This window comes from Phyllostomus hastatus, unplaced genomic scaffold (assembly GCF_019186645.2).
Source record: "Phyllostomus hastatus isolate PE091 unplaced genomic scaffold, TTU_PhHast_1.1 phas_scaffold_39, whole genome shotgun sequence".
Taxonomy (NCBI): Eukaryota; Metazoa; Chordata; class Mammalia; order Chiroptera; family Phyllostomidae; genus Phyllostomus; species Phyllostomus hastatus.
This window is the reverse complement of record NW_025334028.1, coordinates 23341747-23361658: the sequence shown is the minus strand read 5'-3', so window position 1 is coordinate 23361658 and position 19912 is coordinate 23341747. Positions and strand designations below refer to the sequence as shown.

Sequence of the window (19912 nt, the reverse complement as noted above, 5' to 3'; positions counted from 1 at the left end):
AGCAATTAACCTACACATGTCCCTTTTGTGCTGCAGCAAAAGGACTTTGTCCCTTCCCCATGGGGGTCAGATACAGCAATGGAGTTGGCCAGCTGCTGTATGACAGGAAAAAGCAGAATGAAGGAGTACACGGTGAGTCTGAGACAGGAACAGATATTCCCACACAAGGCAACAAGTCAAGCATGAGCTGTAAGGACTCTTCATCTTTCTGTAAGGAAATGTTCCAAACCCAACACCCATTTTGATGTGGCAAAGTAGGGGTTCAAGGAATGCATGCACAAACTGTCTTTCACAGCATCACAAGGTTTCTTCTGCCATACTAGATCAGTCAAATAGTCACAGGGCCTAGATTCAATGTAAGAAGCTTTAGGACCTGTCACTTAATGGAAGAAGAGTAAAAGAGTTTGCGGACCATGTATTAAAACTCCCATAGTCCATCCTATGGCCACAAATTTTATCTCTTTCACAACGAAAATACATTTACCCCTCTTCAAAAAACCCTCAAAAATTCCATCTACTGCCTGATCAGACTCCAATTTGAAGTCCAGGATCTTGTTATCCAAATGAGATACTGGTAAAGACATGGTAAACTTGTTTTAACCTCTTACATATGGTTTCTTTCAATGTAAAGCTCTTGTGAACCAAAGCAACAAATTATCTACCCTCAGCACATCCAACATATATTGGTGAAAAAGGTAACGGATAACTGACTACCTGCTACAGTCACATTCCATGGGAAGGAAAATGTGAGATATACATCAGTCACACACATCAGTCAGCAACAGCAATTTGGAAAACCAGCTGGGTGTATGTTGCCACTTTCTTGATTAGGGCCAAGTACTACTTCCTGGAAACAATTCTCTGTAGCTCATGGTTTCATACTCTCTTCATTCAAAAGGCTCTATGAAGCATCACCTTAGATCTTCCTGAGGTCTTAACAATCGATCTGAAGGTACTTCTTAGATTTGATCTTTGCTCTTAATTTTTTTCTTACTTTGTGAATCTCCTTCCATCTGGAAAGACTGGAGATGAGGAATAGTTTTATTTTCATATCCAGAAAGTCCAGCCTCCTTTATGTTTCAACATTTGTTCTTTAACTGATCTCCCCCCTTTTGCATTTCATCACACACAATGAGAATATATAAGGTGGTCCCTTGGTTATTGTACTTGGACATCTCATTAGCTATGTGAGAAGCCAGAAGACCATAGTCTCTGATATAACACCTATTCTTGTAAACAAACTTTTATTGTAATATAGGTACATCCATTTATTTATATTTCTTTGGTTGTTTTCACACAATAATGGTATGGCTCAGTAGTTGTAACAGAGAACATATAGCCTGAAAGCCTAAAATATTTACTATCTGGACCTTTATAAAAAAAGTTTGCTGACCTCTGATAAACTGATCATGGAGTTCATGAGTTTAGCAAATTTCCTATTTTCCATGTCACTTCAGATGCCAGTATTGCCACCTGTCCCACCAAAACAAGGATCTGTTTTTCTTTGGGTTCTAATTATATTTTCTTCACACTACTTTAAATCATCACTGACAGCCACCTAGATTCTTTTAAATTTCTGTTTGATGTTATTGGGTTCTTATTAATATCCTGATTTTCTCTCATCATTCAATTACAAAGCCAGCATCACATGTTACAGTTTTTTATGTACAGCAACTAAAATTTGTTCTAATGCTTCATAGAAAACCATCCCATAGCTATATGGCTCCAACACAACAACAGTCATGTACTTGGCCCATAAATCTGCAATCTGGGTAAAGCTCAGTGCAGACAGTTTGTCTCTGTTCCACTTAGTACTGGCTAAGGCAGTTTGAATGGGGCTAAAGTATCCACTTCCAAAGTGGTGCACTTGCATTATGCAAATTCACATTGGCTGTTGGTTCTTATTCTCATGGGGCCCTTTATAGATCGGGTTTTCAAACTGCATGATGGTTGGGTTTAGAGGGAGAGCATTCCCACCGAACCAGGTAAAGCATATAGACGTCTATAGTCTAGACTTTCCAGTCATATGGCAACACTTCCACCATACTACATCAGCCCAGGCAGTCACTAAGCTTCACTGACTTTTAAGATGAAGTGACATACACCCTGATACTTGATAATAGGGATGTCAGGAATGTATCATATGAGAAACATATGCTATGAGAGATATTATTGTAGTTATTATTTTGGTGAATATATCTTCCACAGACTTCAACAGGTCTCTCATAAAAGATAGATGAGAAATAAGCACACACACAAAACAGCATTTTTCAACAGAGAAATGCATATTAAAACCACAGTGTATCACTTCTCAGCCTTTTGGCTAAGATCAAGTGTAGTATCTGTTCTTATCAGTTTAAAACTGTAGTGAGATACGGTTTCACAGCCACAGCCACAGCCATTTCACATGGCTAAAATTAAAAAGGCTGATAACACCATACTAAATGCGGGCAAGGAGGTGAAGTGACTGGAATTTCCCCATCTTTCTGGTGAAGCCATGATATGGTATAACCATTTTGGAAAACTGGCAGTTTCTTCAGAAGTTAGTAAGAATTCCACTGCTGGGATTATACTCTAAGAACCCTGAAACACCAATCCAAAAGAACCTATGCACCCCAATGTTTATAGCAGCACAATTTACAATAGCCAAGTGCTGGAAGCAACCTAAATGCCCATCAGCAAATGAGTGGATCAAAAAACTATGGTACATTTACACAATGGAATTCTATGCAGCGGAGAGAAAGAAGGAGCTTATACCTTTTGCAACAGCATGGATGGAACTGGAAAGCATTATGCTAAGTGAAATAAGCCAGGTGGTGAGGGACAAATACCATAAGATGTCACCTTTAACTGGAACATAATCAACAAAAGAAAAACACAAAGAAAATATAACCAGAGACATTGAAATTAAGAACAATCTAACAATAGCCAGAGGGAAGGGGGGAGGGGACAGTTGGGAGAAGGGTTTTCAGGAACTACTACAAAGGACACAGGGACAAAAACAAGGGGGAGGGTGGAAGCAAGGGAGGGAGGTGGGTTTGGCTGGAGTGGGGTAGGTGTGGTGGGGAGAAAATGCAGACAACTGTAATTGAACAATAATAAAGTAATTTATGGAAAAAACTGTACTGAATAGTTGTTGGAATAAGTGTGGTCTGTAAGAGAAAAAAATTTTAAAAAAGAATTTCACACTTAGATATTTACTCAAGAGCAATGAGACATCCACAAAAGCCTTGTACAAAAAATTTTAATAGAGACTTTTTTCTTAAAAGCAAAAATAAACAAACTAGAAACAACCCAAATTTCCATCAATAGGAGAATGGATAAATAAATTAGTATATTCATTCAAGTAATACTACTCATCAATAAAATGTAGCAAACTACTAATATGGGTAACAATGTGAAGGGACTCTTGAAAGCATTATGATAAGAGAAAGGGTCTAGACACAAATAAGTACCTACTGTTTAAGTTCAAGAATAAACAAAGCTATATTTATATGGTGATATAAATAAGACAGTAGTTGCCTATGGGGTAAAAATTAATTTGGGCAGATAAATATATTCTATATGCTGATCAGAATGATAATTACCTGGGTTATACATCTGTCAAAAGCTATCATAGACTTTATTGTATATACAATTTATCTCACTAAACAACTTTAAAACTCATTGAGTTGTACACATGACGTGTTCATTGTTAAGTATTGATATTATAGTAAAAACATCTTTAACAATTTAAGATAAACCTGTGAGGTTTTTAAACAAAAATATGCATGAGATATCTATCATATTTATGACCCTGCTCACCTCTGTCCCCTCTTTAAGAAGTATATGAATGCCCCTGAGTTATTCTTGGCAGTTTTATACAGTAATTTGAATTTGCCTTTTGAATTTCTCATCTCTGTGTGATTCTGAACTCTGAACTGTCAGATTTCAACATCAACTCCATCTCTTGACACAGAAACCTGAGCTTTCACTAAGGCAGTACTTTTCAAACTTTAATGTGCCCAAGAATCTTGTGAAACTTCAGATTCTGACTCGGGAGGTCTGGAGTAGGATCTGAGAGTGTGTACTTCTAACAAGCTCCCTGCTGACGTTGCAGCTGCCCATCCAGAGCCTGTCCCTGGCAGAGCTCTAGTGAACACGGGTGTAGTTTCTTCTGTGACTCACAGCCCTGTGCGCCTCAAGCAGGAATCTTCCCCAGTTTCTGGCACCTTCAATACAAATTATGACACCTTTCTTCAGACGAATTCCTATGTCAAGTCAGCTCCAGGTTCAACCTAAGGACATTATTTAACCACTACCCACTCAGAAAATATGTGAGGACCTCGTTAATCTGGGGGATTCATTTTTCACTTCTGTTAATTTTCCAAATAACTGAAATTTCCTCCAATCTATATTTAATATTAGTTTTGTTCATCTAACTCTTTGTAAGACTCATTATGCTTCCCTGAAGTCTTAAACAGAGACCACTAAAAATGATTGAATCTTTCATTATTAACTCAGGGACATTGTTAGCTTGTAATGCAGTGATACTCTCCGGAGCTATTGAGATCTGTTTATTCCTACCTAAATAGGTCCTAGGCTACAATTCTTCCTGTGCTCTGTGTACTTTTGGAAAGTAGTTTTGTTTTTTTAATTCCCTGACAGACTCTCAGACATTAGTTCTTATCATTAGACTTCAGATTGCCTGGCTTTAGCAGTCATCTTTCCCTCTTCTAATTGCTGTTTTAATTCAATTATAACATCTTAAAACAAATAACCAAGCAACGGTATTATACATTTGTTTAAAATAAAAATAAAAAGACTCTGGATGAGGGTATAAAGTTTCTTCCTGCAGGAAGATGCTAAAGCTTTAGCATCTAACTTTCACCAATTTAGTAACCTAGAGGCTAATTTTGTTTTATTTTTATTATGGGCTATTTTCTACATTTTTTTAATGTTTGGTGTATAGACAACTTACAATAGAATCGGCTATGATGCTTACTAAAATTTCAGTTCCTAAGGCTTTGCCTTAGATATGCTTACACATTATATCCTGAGTTGGACCCAGGATTCTACAATTACAGAACACCTTAGCAGCTTTCTGTGCCCAGAAAATTTACAAAAAAAACACTGTTCCTGTATAATGTCATTATCAGTGGAAGATCAAAATGCCTTCTTTAAATTCTCATTACAATGTCTCCTTTATCCCCTGTCTTGGTTAGATCAACCTCTCCATGCTGCACTGCAAGACTTGTTTGTCATGATTGGGAAGATTTTTTCATTAAATAACTCAACGTTTTCCATTTCTTGGGAGTGGAAATGAGATGGGAATGTACTAACTTACATATTAGGACTCTAAGCCTGGTTTGTGACCCTCCGAACTTAAACACTGATTGGATAGGGCATCCAAGTAGCCAAATCACAGTTAACAAATACAAGTTTGTCCCAAATGAAAAAGCCAGATGTGCAACTTAAGGTTTGCACTTAAGCTCAATGTGTTAATGTGAAAATAATTTCTTTAATTCAAAATATTTATCAAATATCTAACAAGGAACTCTCATTTGAATTTTAACATGCCCTCTAAAAATGGCTCGTCTTTAATTCCCAACCGTCTAGAGATTCATGAGACATAAAAAGAAGCCCAAGATTTTGTCTAAAGTAGAAAGAAGTAGAAAAAACATCTCTGAGACAAATTCTTATGGCCAAAAAGCCCCTCCCTCTCCTTCCCTGTCACTGTATCCTAGCAATTGAGAGCTGTAGAAAAAGAATCACACACTCATGGTCCCCACCCTCAACTAGGTGGCCTGTATTGCCTCGATATCTTACTACACTTTACTCAACAACAATTCATTCATTCAGCAAATATTTATAGAGCATCCATAGCCAGGCACTGTGTTAGCTGCTAGGGATACAGCAGTGAAAAAGCAGATAAAAAAACCTCTGCTCTTGAAGATCTTTACATTCTGGTGGGAAAGATAGACAATTGACAAGACAAAAATCTGAAGTATATGATATAATAATTACATGTGCCCAAGACAAAGTAGGAAGAAGATGGGATTGAGAAGTATGGACAGGACAGTTGAGATGTTAGTGTGGCCAAGAAGACTTCTCTAAGAGGCAAGTGTTGAGCAAATCCTGCAAGATGTGAAAAAAAAAAAAAAAACCCTACCCACTTAGACTTCTAGAGAGAGAGAATTCCAGGTAGAGGAAGTGGCAGGTGCAAAGGTCCTGCACTGGAATCATCACTGGTGTTCCCATGGGAAGCTAGAGCTGACCAAAGAGAGAGAGAGTTGTAGGAGAAGAGTTCAGACAAGAGACAGGTAGCTGCACAAGTGAGTGATGGCTGCCTTACAGGTCTTCCTAAGGATTGTTCTGTTCTTCCTCTGAATGAGAGGGGAAGCCATTGGTGGGTTTGAACAGAGTAATGTGATCTGACTTGAGTTTAACAGGCAGGCTTGCTCTGGTTCTGTGTTGAGAATATATTGAAAAAAGAGAAGAGAGTTGGAGAAGTATGAATGAATCGGAGGATATTGTAATAACATAGTTTATAAATGAAATGACATAATTTTCTATACTGTTGTCAAATTCCCAACATAACCCTTTTCCCACTCACCATTAGCTGCTGGGAAAATTGGAGCAATTTTCTGAATTTGAAAAGGAGGGAATTCCCTCCCCAATGTACCACAAACATCTTCATATCTGTAACTGCATTGGACCTTTGTTCTAATCCCAGTGGAGGAAATTATCTTATTCTAATTAAAGATAAACAGTAAAATACATTGAGTGAGGATATTGGTCTTGGAATAGATACTTGAAATACAGTTGTCTCCTCTACTTAAATTCTGTGTGACTTGGAAAAATTCTTTAGCAGTTCTGTGCTTCATTGTTTCTTCTGCAATATGAGGAAAATGATGAAAATTACAACAAATGTTGTGAAGACTAAAAAAATAATAAAAATATGTTCCTATCATTGAAAAGAGACCCTGGCATATAATCAGAGCTTAGTGCAACTTAGTCTCACCTTCCATACATTCTATGGAGACTATCCTACCTCCTTACTTGAAAACTGTATCCCAGTGATGATTCTCCCTTTCTTCTGCATCTTCAACATTTTTTCTTTAAAAAAATCCTTCTCTTCAGTAGCATGCTCAGATCTTTGCCATCTTTAAAAAAACAACAACAAAAAAGGCCTTCCTGGATCCTTAATAGCTCAGGTTTACTAGAAACTAGAGAGCCTGATACAAAAATTAAATTTCTGATGCCATATTTGAGAGGAAAGGTGTGGCAAAGAAGGACATAAAGCAACATTGAATGAGGTTTTAGCAAATAGCTACCCTACCCCTTCGCTATAAGCTCTAAATCATGTAGCAGGGTGTTCAACAGATGATTGTTTGACACTTGTAATGTTTCTGGACAGGCTGAAGAAGAAAATGTGCCCACAGTAGTCCTGGGGAGGAAGAAAGTGAGGGAATTGACTTGCTAAACTCCCTTCTAGCTCTCGTTTTCCACTGGGCTGTGTGTGCCCCTTGAGCAGTTAACTTCTCCACTTTTTTTTAGTTTTGTGGTCTGGTACTCTTAAATGCCAGATTGCAGATTGGAATCTGTCAGTATGGCTGTGATTCATCCAAATTCAGAAATGATAAGAGAACCAGAAAAGATCCAGCAGTGCAACTGGTCAGCTTGGCTACATAAAGTAGCTAAGAGGGAAAGGTGGTGCTCCCAGGGCAAGGGACCAGTGGAGCCCAGACAAGGTACCTGTGTTGATTATAGAGAGTTGGCTGGCCTCCACTGAGACCAACGATCTGAGAGGTGAGCAGTGCCAAAGGAATACGAGTTACATAAAGCCCTTCAAATTTACCTCTGCCTCTTCAACTCTTTACAGACTTCTTAAAACGTTTGTCTGTGTGTTCTGTCTATTCTTTATTAACTCCGCAATTTGGTTTCCACACTAACCCTAACCCTATGTTCAACTAGCTCCCAGAAAAGCCATTGGTGATCCACATGACTCTTCATCCAAATAATATTTAAATCCTTATCAGATTTAACTTTTTAGAATTTTTTGCTGCAAATCGATGACTTACTTCACTATTTATTCTCTGCCCTTGGCAAAAACAAGGACCTCTTCTGGATTTCCTCTTATCTTTCTGGTTACTGATTTTTTTCTTTTTCTCTACTGTGATTCCTTTAAATGATAGCATTCCTCAGGGCTGTGTTTCAGATGACCTCTCCTCTCTTCACATGTTCTTTCTTGGCATCCCATCCACTCCTCGGCTTTAATTACCATGTATAATTCAGAGCTGCCTCCTACAAAGTTATGTCTTTGACTCAATCCTCTCTTGTGAACCGCAGTCCAACTGCTGACAGTCTATTTTTATTTGGTGTTTTATAGACACCACAGACTTTATCAAGTACTCACACTTTAATGTTCAACATGCTCAAATCTGAATCCATGCTCTGCCCCACAGAGCAGCTGCTTCTTTTTAGTAGACGGCTCTATCATCTGCCTGATTACTCACTCACACCAGAAATCTGAAAATCACCCCGACTCCTCTCTCACCCTCTCTTCTTATGTACAAATAATCACTAAGCCTTCTAAATTGTACTTTCAAAATATTTCTTTAATTCATCTAGATCAGTCCATTTCCGCCCTAGGTCAAGCCATCTTTTGCTTGTACTAAAACAATGCTTTTATCATAGGCAGTTCCAATCTACCTGGCCTGCTGCAGTAGAAGTGATACTTTCAAAAATTTCCTAAGTCCTGCACCTACCTTTGAGTAATTACTCTCTTTTTCCCAATTAAACAAAATTTTTTTCTTTATGTACTTGCAATTTGCACTTCCAGTTTCCCATATTTTAGTCATAATGGGCCCACACCAAAGGAGTTTCCCCTTCTCAGTAATTCCTTTTCTCCTAGTCTTCCTGAACTGCTCAACAAAGGTCTCTTATACTTGCAGTGTACATTGCCTTGGGATGATTTCCCGTCCTCTAATCATGCATCAGTCAGTTCCAAAATGGCTTCATCCACATTGCCTGTTGAGATATTGCATTGAGGCATTTTACAGGCCTCATCTTACTTAATGTGTAACTCCATTTGATAGTGTGGGTCTTTTACTCTACTTGGAAAACTCTTCTCTTTTTTCAGTCAACAGATTTTAAACTTTTTAGATTTCTTTTGTCTTTGTAGACTCTTCATCTTTCCCTCAACGGTTAATGTTAGGATTACTGTAGGCCCTTTTTTTCCTTAGCAATTTCACCAATTGCTATTCTTTTAAACTAGGGGTCCCCAACCTCTGGGCCATGGACCTGTACTGGTCTGGGTCTGTTGGGAAGCAGGCTGCACAGCAGGAGGTGAGCTTCAAGGTAATGTGCTTGAATCATCCTGAACACTACCCCCCCACTGCCATTGCCCTGTCCATGAGAAAATTATCTTCCACAAAACTAGTCCCTGGTGCCAAAAATGTTGGAGACTGCTGCTTTAAATGACAATGTATACCCTGCATGCACTAAATTTACATCTCCAGCCCCTGCGTTTTCTCCTCAGATAGACATATGCATGTAGATACTTGTATCTTTTCTTAAATATCCCAAGAGAACCTAACACTGAAACTTCAAAACCAAACTTAGAGCATCTGAAACCCTGTGTATTTCAATTGTTCCTTAACTCTGTAAATGACACCACTATTATTTAAATTTTGCAAGACAGAAACTTAGCAACACTTTACTCTCCCTCAATCATTACTTTAACCTTTCATTAAGTCCTCTCGTTATGACCTCCTAAGCACGTTCACAAACAATGTTTGCTCTCATAGGGAGCAAGTTACTCTCTCTCCTAGAATAAGTCCATGAAAACTTTTAGCCCTTAAGATAACATGCAATATCCTTGTCATGCTCCGTGAAGATAGGCTTTTGCATGACCTGGTTCTTGCCCACCTCTCTGATCTCACTTTTGCTATGTCCTTCTTACTCATTTGTCTGCAGCCATGATAACCTATTTTCCTCTGCCTAGAACTCAGTGATATTTCTCTATTTCCAAATCTTCTCAACTTCCCAGTGCCCTTTGTGTTTGCTTATCTAAGACTCACTCGTCCTCTGGATTTCATTTAATGGCTAGTCTTCAGAGAATTTTAAATTATTAGAAGTGAGGGTTTTGTTATGTATTTTCATTACATAATTTACATTTTTCTTATGACTGTCATCAAAACTGTAATTAATGATAATTTTAATACTTAAATATTTATAATTATGTTTCTCTATGTATTTAATCAAATAGGTGTTAAAGATTGAGTTGTGTCCCCCAAATTTATGAGTTGAAACCATAAGCCCCAATGACTGGGGTTTGAAGATGAGGTCTTTGGGAGGTAATTAGGTTTAGATAAGGTTATGAGATTTGCCCCTCATGATGGGATTAGTGCCGTGGAAGAAGAGACACCCAAGAGTTTGTTCTGTCTCTTCCACCACAGTGAGGAGGCCCTTTGCAGGCTAAGAAGAAGGTCCTCACAAGAAACCAAATCAACCAGCCCTTTGAGCTGGGACTTCCAGGCTTCCAGAATTGTGAGCAATATATTTCTGGTTTTTAAACCACCAGGCTATAGTATTTTGTTATTGCAATGTGAGCAAACTAATACAATAAGTAATTAAATATTATTAATTAACTAATGTTAAAGGAATTCAAATTTGTCTTCATACCATAGACACTACAAGGGCAGGTGTCCTGTTCATTGCTTTATACCTCGTCCCTATGTCAGTGATGGGCTCATAGTAGGTGTTTAATAAATATATGCTGAACAAGTGATGATTTAATCTTCATTGCTGCATTTTATTTGTTTGACTCCAGTTTCTCTGAGAATTTCCAAATTGGTCACAAGTCTGAACTCAATCTAGTTTTTAAGATTTTATTCTGTGAGCTGAACTTTAAGTTATTGCTGTTACAATCCCGTCAGCCCTCACTGGAATTGTGGACAGAGCAGAGGAATGTAACCAGAAAATCAGTGGACCAAGTATAGGGAGGCTGGTTCAGATCCTGGCCTGACCTACTTAGTTTCTAAGACTTTAGTGTGAGTATTAGACTAAATAAAGACTTCTCAAGTTTCTTTTAGTGTAAACTCAACCAACTGAATGGTTTTCTTTTAGATCAAAGACTGTCCAAAAATGTATCCAGCCATTAGTCCTGTAGATTTAGTTATATGATCTATTCATCTGATCAAGGGTTTTCCAGAGATAATAGGACTTTTCTTCCTGTTGTATTCCTAGCTAGCATCTACAGCAGAAATGGTTGAGGACAACTGCTCAGCAATGTAAGAGGAGTTTAAAGATTACTCTTGATAAATAGTGTTTAGAGACATAGAGACTTGAGAAGAGTGAACTTTCCAAGTAGATTTGCAATCGATAGAGGGGAAGTATTAATTGGCCTTTGTGAAGACAAGAAAACAAAGTTAGTGTAGAATTCTCTCACTGAGGCTTAGTGATCTCCTATGCAAATTATAATGATGAATGTGGAGAATGTCTGCTCTGTTTTCTAAAGGATAAAATGTCTAGACAGTCTGTGAGTGTGTGCGTGCGTGTGTGTGTGTGTGTGTGTGTATGAGAGAGAGAGAGAGAGACTGAAAGGCAGAGACCTGGTGCAGTTTTATGCTACATGACACAGTTTTAGAGCCCTTTTTCTTCAGAACCATGTTATTTTTAGTTGAATATTGTAGACAATTTAATACTCCCCATTTAGCTACTCCACAAAAGACAAGAAAAAGATTTTGTGGGGCCTGAAGTTCATAAAGTATAGTCTTCATTTTTAAGAAAAAGAGACAATATATGAAGGTATTGATTCATTTAGAATGAAAGAAAAAGGCACAGAAATTCCATATTTTAAAAGCCAGCAAATATCATAAATGTCACCAAAAACATGTTCTTATAACACTTGTGTTCTACATGTTTTGGCTTGGCAATATTTGATCTTTTCTTTATATGACAAAGATTTTGTAAACCATATTTTTACAGGGAGAAGAGAAAAATAACCAATCTTTCTCAAGATGGGTTAAACAAAATTTGTTAGGTCACTTCTCGTGCAGCCGCCTCCACTTGTGACTGCGCAGAGGTATACATCTGGTTTTTGGGACAGCAATCCAAGAAATACTGGCAGCCTGATAAAGCCTATTTCTCATAATTCCTATCAAAATAAAAATTTATATTGCATTTCTACTTTACCATATGTTTATTAAGTGTTCTCCTGACTCAAGCAAACAAAGAGAAATATAACTGATAATCACAAGAATTATCCATAAATTAGCACCCAACTCCATAATTTTAAACATTGCTTTGTTTCCACAATCCATAAAATTTCCGCACAAGAACCGTAGAATATCTTCATACTGGAATCAGACAATGGATCTTCCCTGTGCATGCACAAGGCCAGTTAGTGCCGTGACCAGTATAGACGTTCCTTAAACACTGTGCACAACACACTGGAGCAGCTTGCTATAACTTAAAGGAGCTGTAATGAACCAAGTGAAAAACAACTGTAAACCACCAAAAATATATACCACCAAACTTAACTAAATTCCCAACTCAATTTTCCCTTAACCATTTTTCCAAAATATTCATTCCAGTGCTACCCAGCAGGAGAGAAAGAGAAACAATGGAGAGAGAGACAGTAAGTTTAATGGATTTCAGTTTAAAGTATCTTCCTTTTGCCAATTTTATAGCAAAAATGTATAGCTACATGAAAACATTGCTATGTTCCACCCAGATGATCTTGATATAAGTATTTGCAAGTGAAAGTCTCTGAAGTGTAGATTTCATTAGCTTTGCGGTATATCTGCCTCTGGCCCTAGATCTGTCTCTGGTGGGGTCTCACCCATCCGTGTTTGACTTTTCTTGCAGAATGCAGACAGGGGAAGGACACCTAATTCTAAGTGGAGAGGAAGTCTGGCTTCCTGCAGAACAGAGGCTCTTGCCATGGACTTTTAAAGGGCTAGTAGTCCTGAGGCTCATATTTTGTCTTCTAGCTATTCTGTCTCCTGAAATGTCAAGGGAAAGATGAATTTATGTTTGGTAGAGCAAGTGTTCCTATTTTTTTCATTATTTTTTATCATGAAGAAAATCAACAGAAGAAACAGGGTATGCTATTTCTTTTGGGAGGTTTTTTTATGAATGAATAATAACTATCATAACAAGAACATATCTGAAAAAAAATAGAAAGCAGAGTTTCAGGCCATGGGTTCTTCTCACATCTCCAGTGACATCTTTCTTGTGTTTGTTTATTTGTTTTTTTGTTCTATATACAGTCTTTGTCCTTCTAAAGTCTCAGATCATTGTAATCATCAAATAACTTTATGCTGTAAGATGACTATCTCAGCCTCAGGTCTACCTATGGACAAATTTCCCAAAACACGTTTTATTGCCCTGCAGGTTTGGGTTTAGAAAAATATCTGAATTTGTAGTTTGTGGGCCTTTGTTTTCTCTAATTAACGAAGTCACCAAACCAGCATTTAAATAGACAGAAACATTCCCTTTCTTTCACTCCTCACCAACATTCCTATACTTACTAATGAGCTAGAAAGGATGTGTGTGGGGTAGTGCTGGAGTCCAGGGTATTGATGGACTCCCTTATTTGGAAGCTGACCTTGAACATCTAATATGGATTGAATATTTTCATGAAAACCACATTGATTATCACCAAGTACCAAGAGCTTTGTTCTCTTAGTTGCTGATTGACAGATCCCAGGCTCCACACAGAAGTCACACTTAGAAAGCCCTAGAGAAAACAAATAAAAGAAAACACACACCAAAACAAAGCAAAACAAAACACTTATAGCTGTGCTTCCAAAACTTCAGCATACATAAGAATTGCCTGGGTGAACCTCTCAATAGTATAATTTTGGGGTCTTATCTTTAGGATTTGACTATTTCCTCCAGACTGAAAACCCATGCTCTTTATTTTTTAATAAGCATCCTGGTGATTTTTATGCTTGGAGAAGCACTGCGCTACAGTATTTCCAGGCTCAGGTTGACAAACTACGACTCTTGATGGCTATTACTCATACATAGTTTAACATCAGACTCGGTTAGAGCCAATAGAATTAATATATAAGCATTGAGTATTTTCTCTTTCTTCTCTTTCCACATTTAATAATTTGTTCCAGTTTTTTATTGTTTCTTTGTTTTATTTTTGGTGTTGTAATCAGTTTTAAAGTTTTATAAAAACTTAAGATATTTTTCAGAAGTTAACATTGGACTTTGGGACAAGAAATCTCTTGGGTAAATCTTAATATTTTTAATAATTGTCAGATATCCTTCTAAACCACACACTTAGAAGGGTTCATTTTTTTCTTTACTTCTTCTTGTCAATAAACTATAAATGTATTCTAAAATTATACTTAAGAGAAAGCAAGCAAGATCAATTGTGTCCAATATGCTATGGAAATTTGGCGTACATTATTTAAAAGTCAAATCAGTTTTAGAAATTCAGAGCTACTCAATTCAAGAGCAGCATCAGCCATGGAGTTTATAGGATTTTCTCATTTTTAAAGGACAAAGAAGGAAGCTGCAAATAACAATTTCAGGATAAAACTACTGATTGTAATGCTGGAAGTGGACACCCATTACATAGGATTGTGACAATGGTGTGTTTGCTGTTTAGTGGTCTTTGCTACTTGCAATAAGCTTCCACCAAAACTTCTTGTAGATGTTAACAAGAACATAAAGAAAAAATTCTTTCTTTAAACAAGTAATTTAACAAACCAGAGTTTCAGTGGAATGGTACTTAAAGAAACAAATAGACTACCATCAGAGTTTATAAATATGGGAAAGCAATTTTCAATTACAGAATTCAAGGTTTAAAGAGCCATCCTTGAAGTTCAAAAGAGTTGTTTGGAAAAAATAAAGAAAAACATATGTTCTATATAGTTCAGTGGATAATGAAGTTTAGAATTCTTTGTGGTGACAGGAGCAACAACAACAATAAAAACGGAGATGTCATCCAGTGCACTCGTGGCTTGGTTGGGCCGCAGCGGGCCAACTACTGGTTTTCGGTTTCAAAAATCCAGAAACTCAGATTTGTCAAATGTGGGGAATTAAACCAACCTAGTTATATTCAAAAGAGATTGGTTACATAGAAGCACAAATGCTAATTTATAAATTTATATAGAACATAATTACTGCTAAGGAGCTGAGACACTTGCCTTATTGCAAGTGGTCAGCATGGCAATTTTTTCCCAGGAGGATAATTCCACTTCAGTTGGAAACTAATAATGAGAAGATTACTTGGACAGCATGAAATAAAACGTGGTATAACTAAACTGACTAGACAGAACACCATTCTAATGGAATCAGAGCTTAGTCACCGTGTCTCAAATTTGAGTGTTTACCTCAGCCAAATAGAAAGAAAAAAGCCCTAAAACCACTTGGAAGATAATCATTACCTCAAGAAGATGGAGGCATTGTATTTTTGTTCTATAAATCAGGATGCAAATATAATGATCTTCCAAAGGGGATTCATGAACAATTAATTATTCAAGGCAATTTAGAATATTTGGGACTTAAGGCTCAAAATCATAAAAAGTAATTATGTGTTTCCATGGACCAGACTCATTGCCACTTGAAAAGATCAATCCAGGTTTAATTAGCTGTGAGTTTGACAATATAAATGGAATTTATATTTCAATTTAAAGCAGTAAAAATTCTGTAAAAATGAATTTCTAAAATACTGTTACTGCTTTTGGAAATTTCATTATACTGATGTTGAGAAGGTTTGATAAGAATCAATTATAAAGACTTATAGCAGTGATTTTTAACCTTTTTCATTTCGTGATACACATAAACTAAGTACTAAAATTCTGCAACACACCAAAAATATATTTTTGCTGTTTTAATGAAAAACAGGTATAATTTTGATTCATTTACACCAGATGGCTTTTGTTGTTTTGGGTGTCATCATTTTTTAACTTGAAAATTTAAGGCAAAAGTAATCAATGCCCCTGACTGAACAGTCAGGCATTGCATGTTTCAAACATTCTTATAGTGTGCCTCTTGCAGTGTACCATTGTACCACAGCACAGTGGCTGAAACTTGCTGACGAATAGAATTAAAATGAAGACTTTTGGCATGTTTGCTGAGAGTGAGGACCAGAAGATGAAGTTGTTGCCTTTTATATATTAGTAAGCACACGTATTAAAAATATATCTTATAGTGATTGGAATCAATAATTGTTAACTGAGATGACTATCAAACTCATCGAGAACATATACAGGGTCCAACTCCTGCTTGAGTGTGGTTGGGAGGGTACATGAATGTCTCCCACGAGATGGACAGCAATGTGAACATGTCCCCTAAAATGTCATATGGTGTGCTTGAGTGTGATCTTGTTATGTTGCAGAATTACACGCTTATGGCTTTGTAATAAAGATTTTATAATAAAAATAGGGCACCATTTTTGCTGGACCCTGTACATATATTCCTGTATGTATGCCTGATCCCCACTGTGGACTTCCTAAATTGAAAGTTTATGGACAAAGCCTAAAAATATGTTTTTGAGAAACTATATAAGGTAATTCTGATGATAAGATTCATGGTAAATGTAGGCAAAATTCTTAGTGGTGGAACATCAGACAGTCCAGGATATTAGAACTGTAAACTTCCTAAGGCAGGAAATTTCGATTCTGTGATTGGACATGTGCTCAGATACAACGCTCATCTTCTTGTGAAAGCGGCTGCTATGTAATTCCCTCTGACCAATTGAAAGGACTGGTCAAAGTGGGTGCCAGCTTTGTTTTTCATCCAAAATACTATTATGATTAGTTACACAGGGTGAGAAGATACTTAGCCAGTGCTAGTTTAATCAAGTTGAAAACATTTGTAAACTATTCTAGCTGGTGATGACATAGAAATGACTTATTTTGAGTAGCTTGCTCTAAAAACCATTTGCGTTTTGCTAGAACTTTTTGTGTTCTGGCAAGACATGGTATTTAATGATGGCCATGTTCTTAATTATTAACACTCTGTTCATAAAACTATTTGTATTACTTATTGAAACATATTCTTAATTTTTCAGAAAACTTAAAAGATAGTGTCTTATTTTTATATAAAAACTAATAGGTTTTAGAATGCATTCATTCCAATTATCTTTACTTTTTGAAACAATACTATCAGTTTGGTAGTTTCAGAGTCAAGAATTGTCATTGTTATTTGGTAAAGGAGTAAACTAAGACTTAACGAAAAAATTGCTTCTGTTGTAGTGTCATGTAACAGGAATGTGAGGGGTGTCAAGTGCTTCAGGTAATTTACATATGTGAATCTCATGTATTATTTCCACAGCTCCATGAAAAAACTATTTCTTTCCTCCATTTTAAAGATGAAAAATAGGGTATTAATAGATGGCTTTATTAAGGTGAAGAGGACTTGAACTTAGTCACATAGAAAAAAATGACAGAGCTAGGATGCTTGCCCCTAACACCCACGTTCTCATGTTATACTAGTACGTCTCAGTCAAATAAGAAACTCTACGTGATCTCTACGAAGGTGTTTGGTCCTCTTCCCTCTCCACCCACCTCCTGGACCAATTAATGACCTTCAATTAGATCAATAAGGGCTTTGATGCATTTTATTGCTAAAGGAAAAAAAGAGCAAGTAAATGTGGGGGAGAAAATAGGACTCAAAATAAGATTGTTCTAAAAGGTTAGGATCAGGTTTCAAAGGTCAACCTAGTTGATACAAAAAAAGTTAATTATTTTGTGTCAGACACTGCCCTGAACTATGGGGATAGATGACGAAGACAAATGTTCTGCTGTTGAAGAATTTACTGCTTAGTGTGGGAGGCTGATGATGTCTGAAAAGTATAACCAATATCATTTTAATTCTATCACTTCAGCATTTTTAAAAGAAAGTGGTAAATGAGACCCTTACTGGTCAGGATACACTTTAGTAACAAAACAAACTTGAAATCTCAGTGGTTACATCTAGCAGCTGTTCATGGGTTGCCCATGCAAATCCACAACAGATCTATGGTATTAGAGGTGAAGGGCCCTGCTCTGCACAGGAATGCAGGATGCACCATCTGGGATGCATAGTCTCAAAGAGTTCCATGAGAAGGGAATGAAAAACAGAGAGGACTTATACCTGTTCTTTCATATATTGTCCTGGAAGTGGCACGTTACTTTTTCATTTTTTTATTTAATCTGTATTGTATTTTTTCCATTACCATTTAGTCCCCTTACACTCCCTCCCCCCAGCAATCACCACATTGTTCTCCACGTCCATGAATCCTTTTTCCTTTTTGCTCAATCCCTCCATTCCCTAACCTCCCCCCACCCAACTAGTTGTCATCTGCTCTTGATCTATGAGTCTGCCTCTGTTTTGTTTGTTAATTCAGTCTGTGATACATTACTTTTTTAAAAGCCTCTGGCCAGAACTAGCCATGTATACCTACCTAGTATGGGGAGCTGAATATTTGGTAGGCAGTAAAAGTCTTGGCTACAGATCTCAGTCAATTTTGACAAGAGTCTGGATGGAGGATGTAGAATATCATCACCTTGGAAACTCTCCACGGGTTAGTACAATGTTGATCAGATATGTAGCATCCAAAGGCAAACCACACTAAAACAACAACAGGGAGAAACATAGGCTAGGCCAAAAGTCAGAATCCTGGAAGAGAATGCCCAAAGAAGACTTGGAATAAAATATAGATAAAGAGCAAGCAGCAGTTTCTGGAATCCCTGGGGTATGTATGGCCCAGGGACCATTAGTAATGTACCTCCTTCATGGAGTTATGTGTAGAGTGGTTTATTAAGAAGAGTGAGCCAGTACAAACACTCCATTTCTAACTGTAAGTTTACATGTTTCTATAAATACCAGGAAGCTGTGCCTGCAAGTTGCCTTTCTCTGTTTGGAAAAAAAGAGAAAACAACACAGCTTTTAGATAATTAACTGCAACTTTCATTGATCTGGAATTTGGATGGGAGCTGTAAATAAATCACCTCATCAGCTTTTAAATTGGTTCAGATCTGGTCCTGTGAAAGATTCTTTTGTGTATTATGAAATGGCCATAGAGATGGATAATACAAAAAAGAAATTTGGGAAAATGAGAACAAGAACTAAAATGGGCAGGGAAATAAAAAGAGTAACCTTTAAATAAGTAAATTAATAAAGCAAAATGAGTAAATCAGTGGAGCATATGTAAAGGGAAAAGTAAAGGTGCTTAGATACTATTTACTTTGCTAACTGTATGTCTTTGGTAGAGCCAATTCAACACCAAGTGGAATCCCCAATTTAAGGTGTGGTCAAGAAGGAAACTATTCAGTGCAAACAGCTCCACTGTGATACAGCAGGGCTATTAGGAGGCTCTGAGGCAAAGAAGCAACCTCAGGGCCAGGTCTCTCTGTAGCTAGACAGCTCTGCTCTGCTCCTCCCAGGTCTGCTCTGCCCTGTGCTGGTCTGCTTCACTCTGTTCCAGTAAGATATCTTCGTTGTTCCAGCTCCAGCAAGGGAAACATGGTCTCCTATCTTCCATGGAAAGGAAAAGTTGCTCTCAGAGCCAGAAGGGCTCTGACTTACATAGACAGAACTCCCCTGCTCTGATTCCTGATAGGTTTGTCCTTGTGCAAATGAAGACTCCAAATCCTCAGTTTGCTTGGTCTAAAAAGCATTGTCCTGATTGATCAGAAAGGAACTGCTCTGACTGGTTGATGAAGAAGCTGATGGGAGATACAACCACATAGCTTCGATTGGATGAGGAAAGCCTCAGTCTTATCAGTTGAAAAAGAATTCCAGAAACTCCTTTAAAGGGTTGGTTTGGATGGCAGAAGTACAGTACAGACAGGCCGTTCAGTACACGGGCAGGGAGTTTAGTGCAGGCTTTTCCCTGAAATGTAGTTTGCATGGGAGGTCTCTGTGTAGAAATTGTCTGCTACCTGTGTTTTTTTTAAAATTTGAAGCCAGCTGACCT

The 19912-nt window shown here is 37.4% G+C and overlaps 1 pseudogene; it reads left to right on the top strand.

Annotated features, from left to right (window-relative positions):
• The first annotated feature begins 2303 nt into the window (after window positions 1-2303).
• LOC123806984 lies at window positions 2304-2403 on the top strand (annotated as a pseudogene).
• The last annotated feature ends 17509 nt before the right edge of the window (window positions 2404-19912 follow it).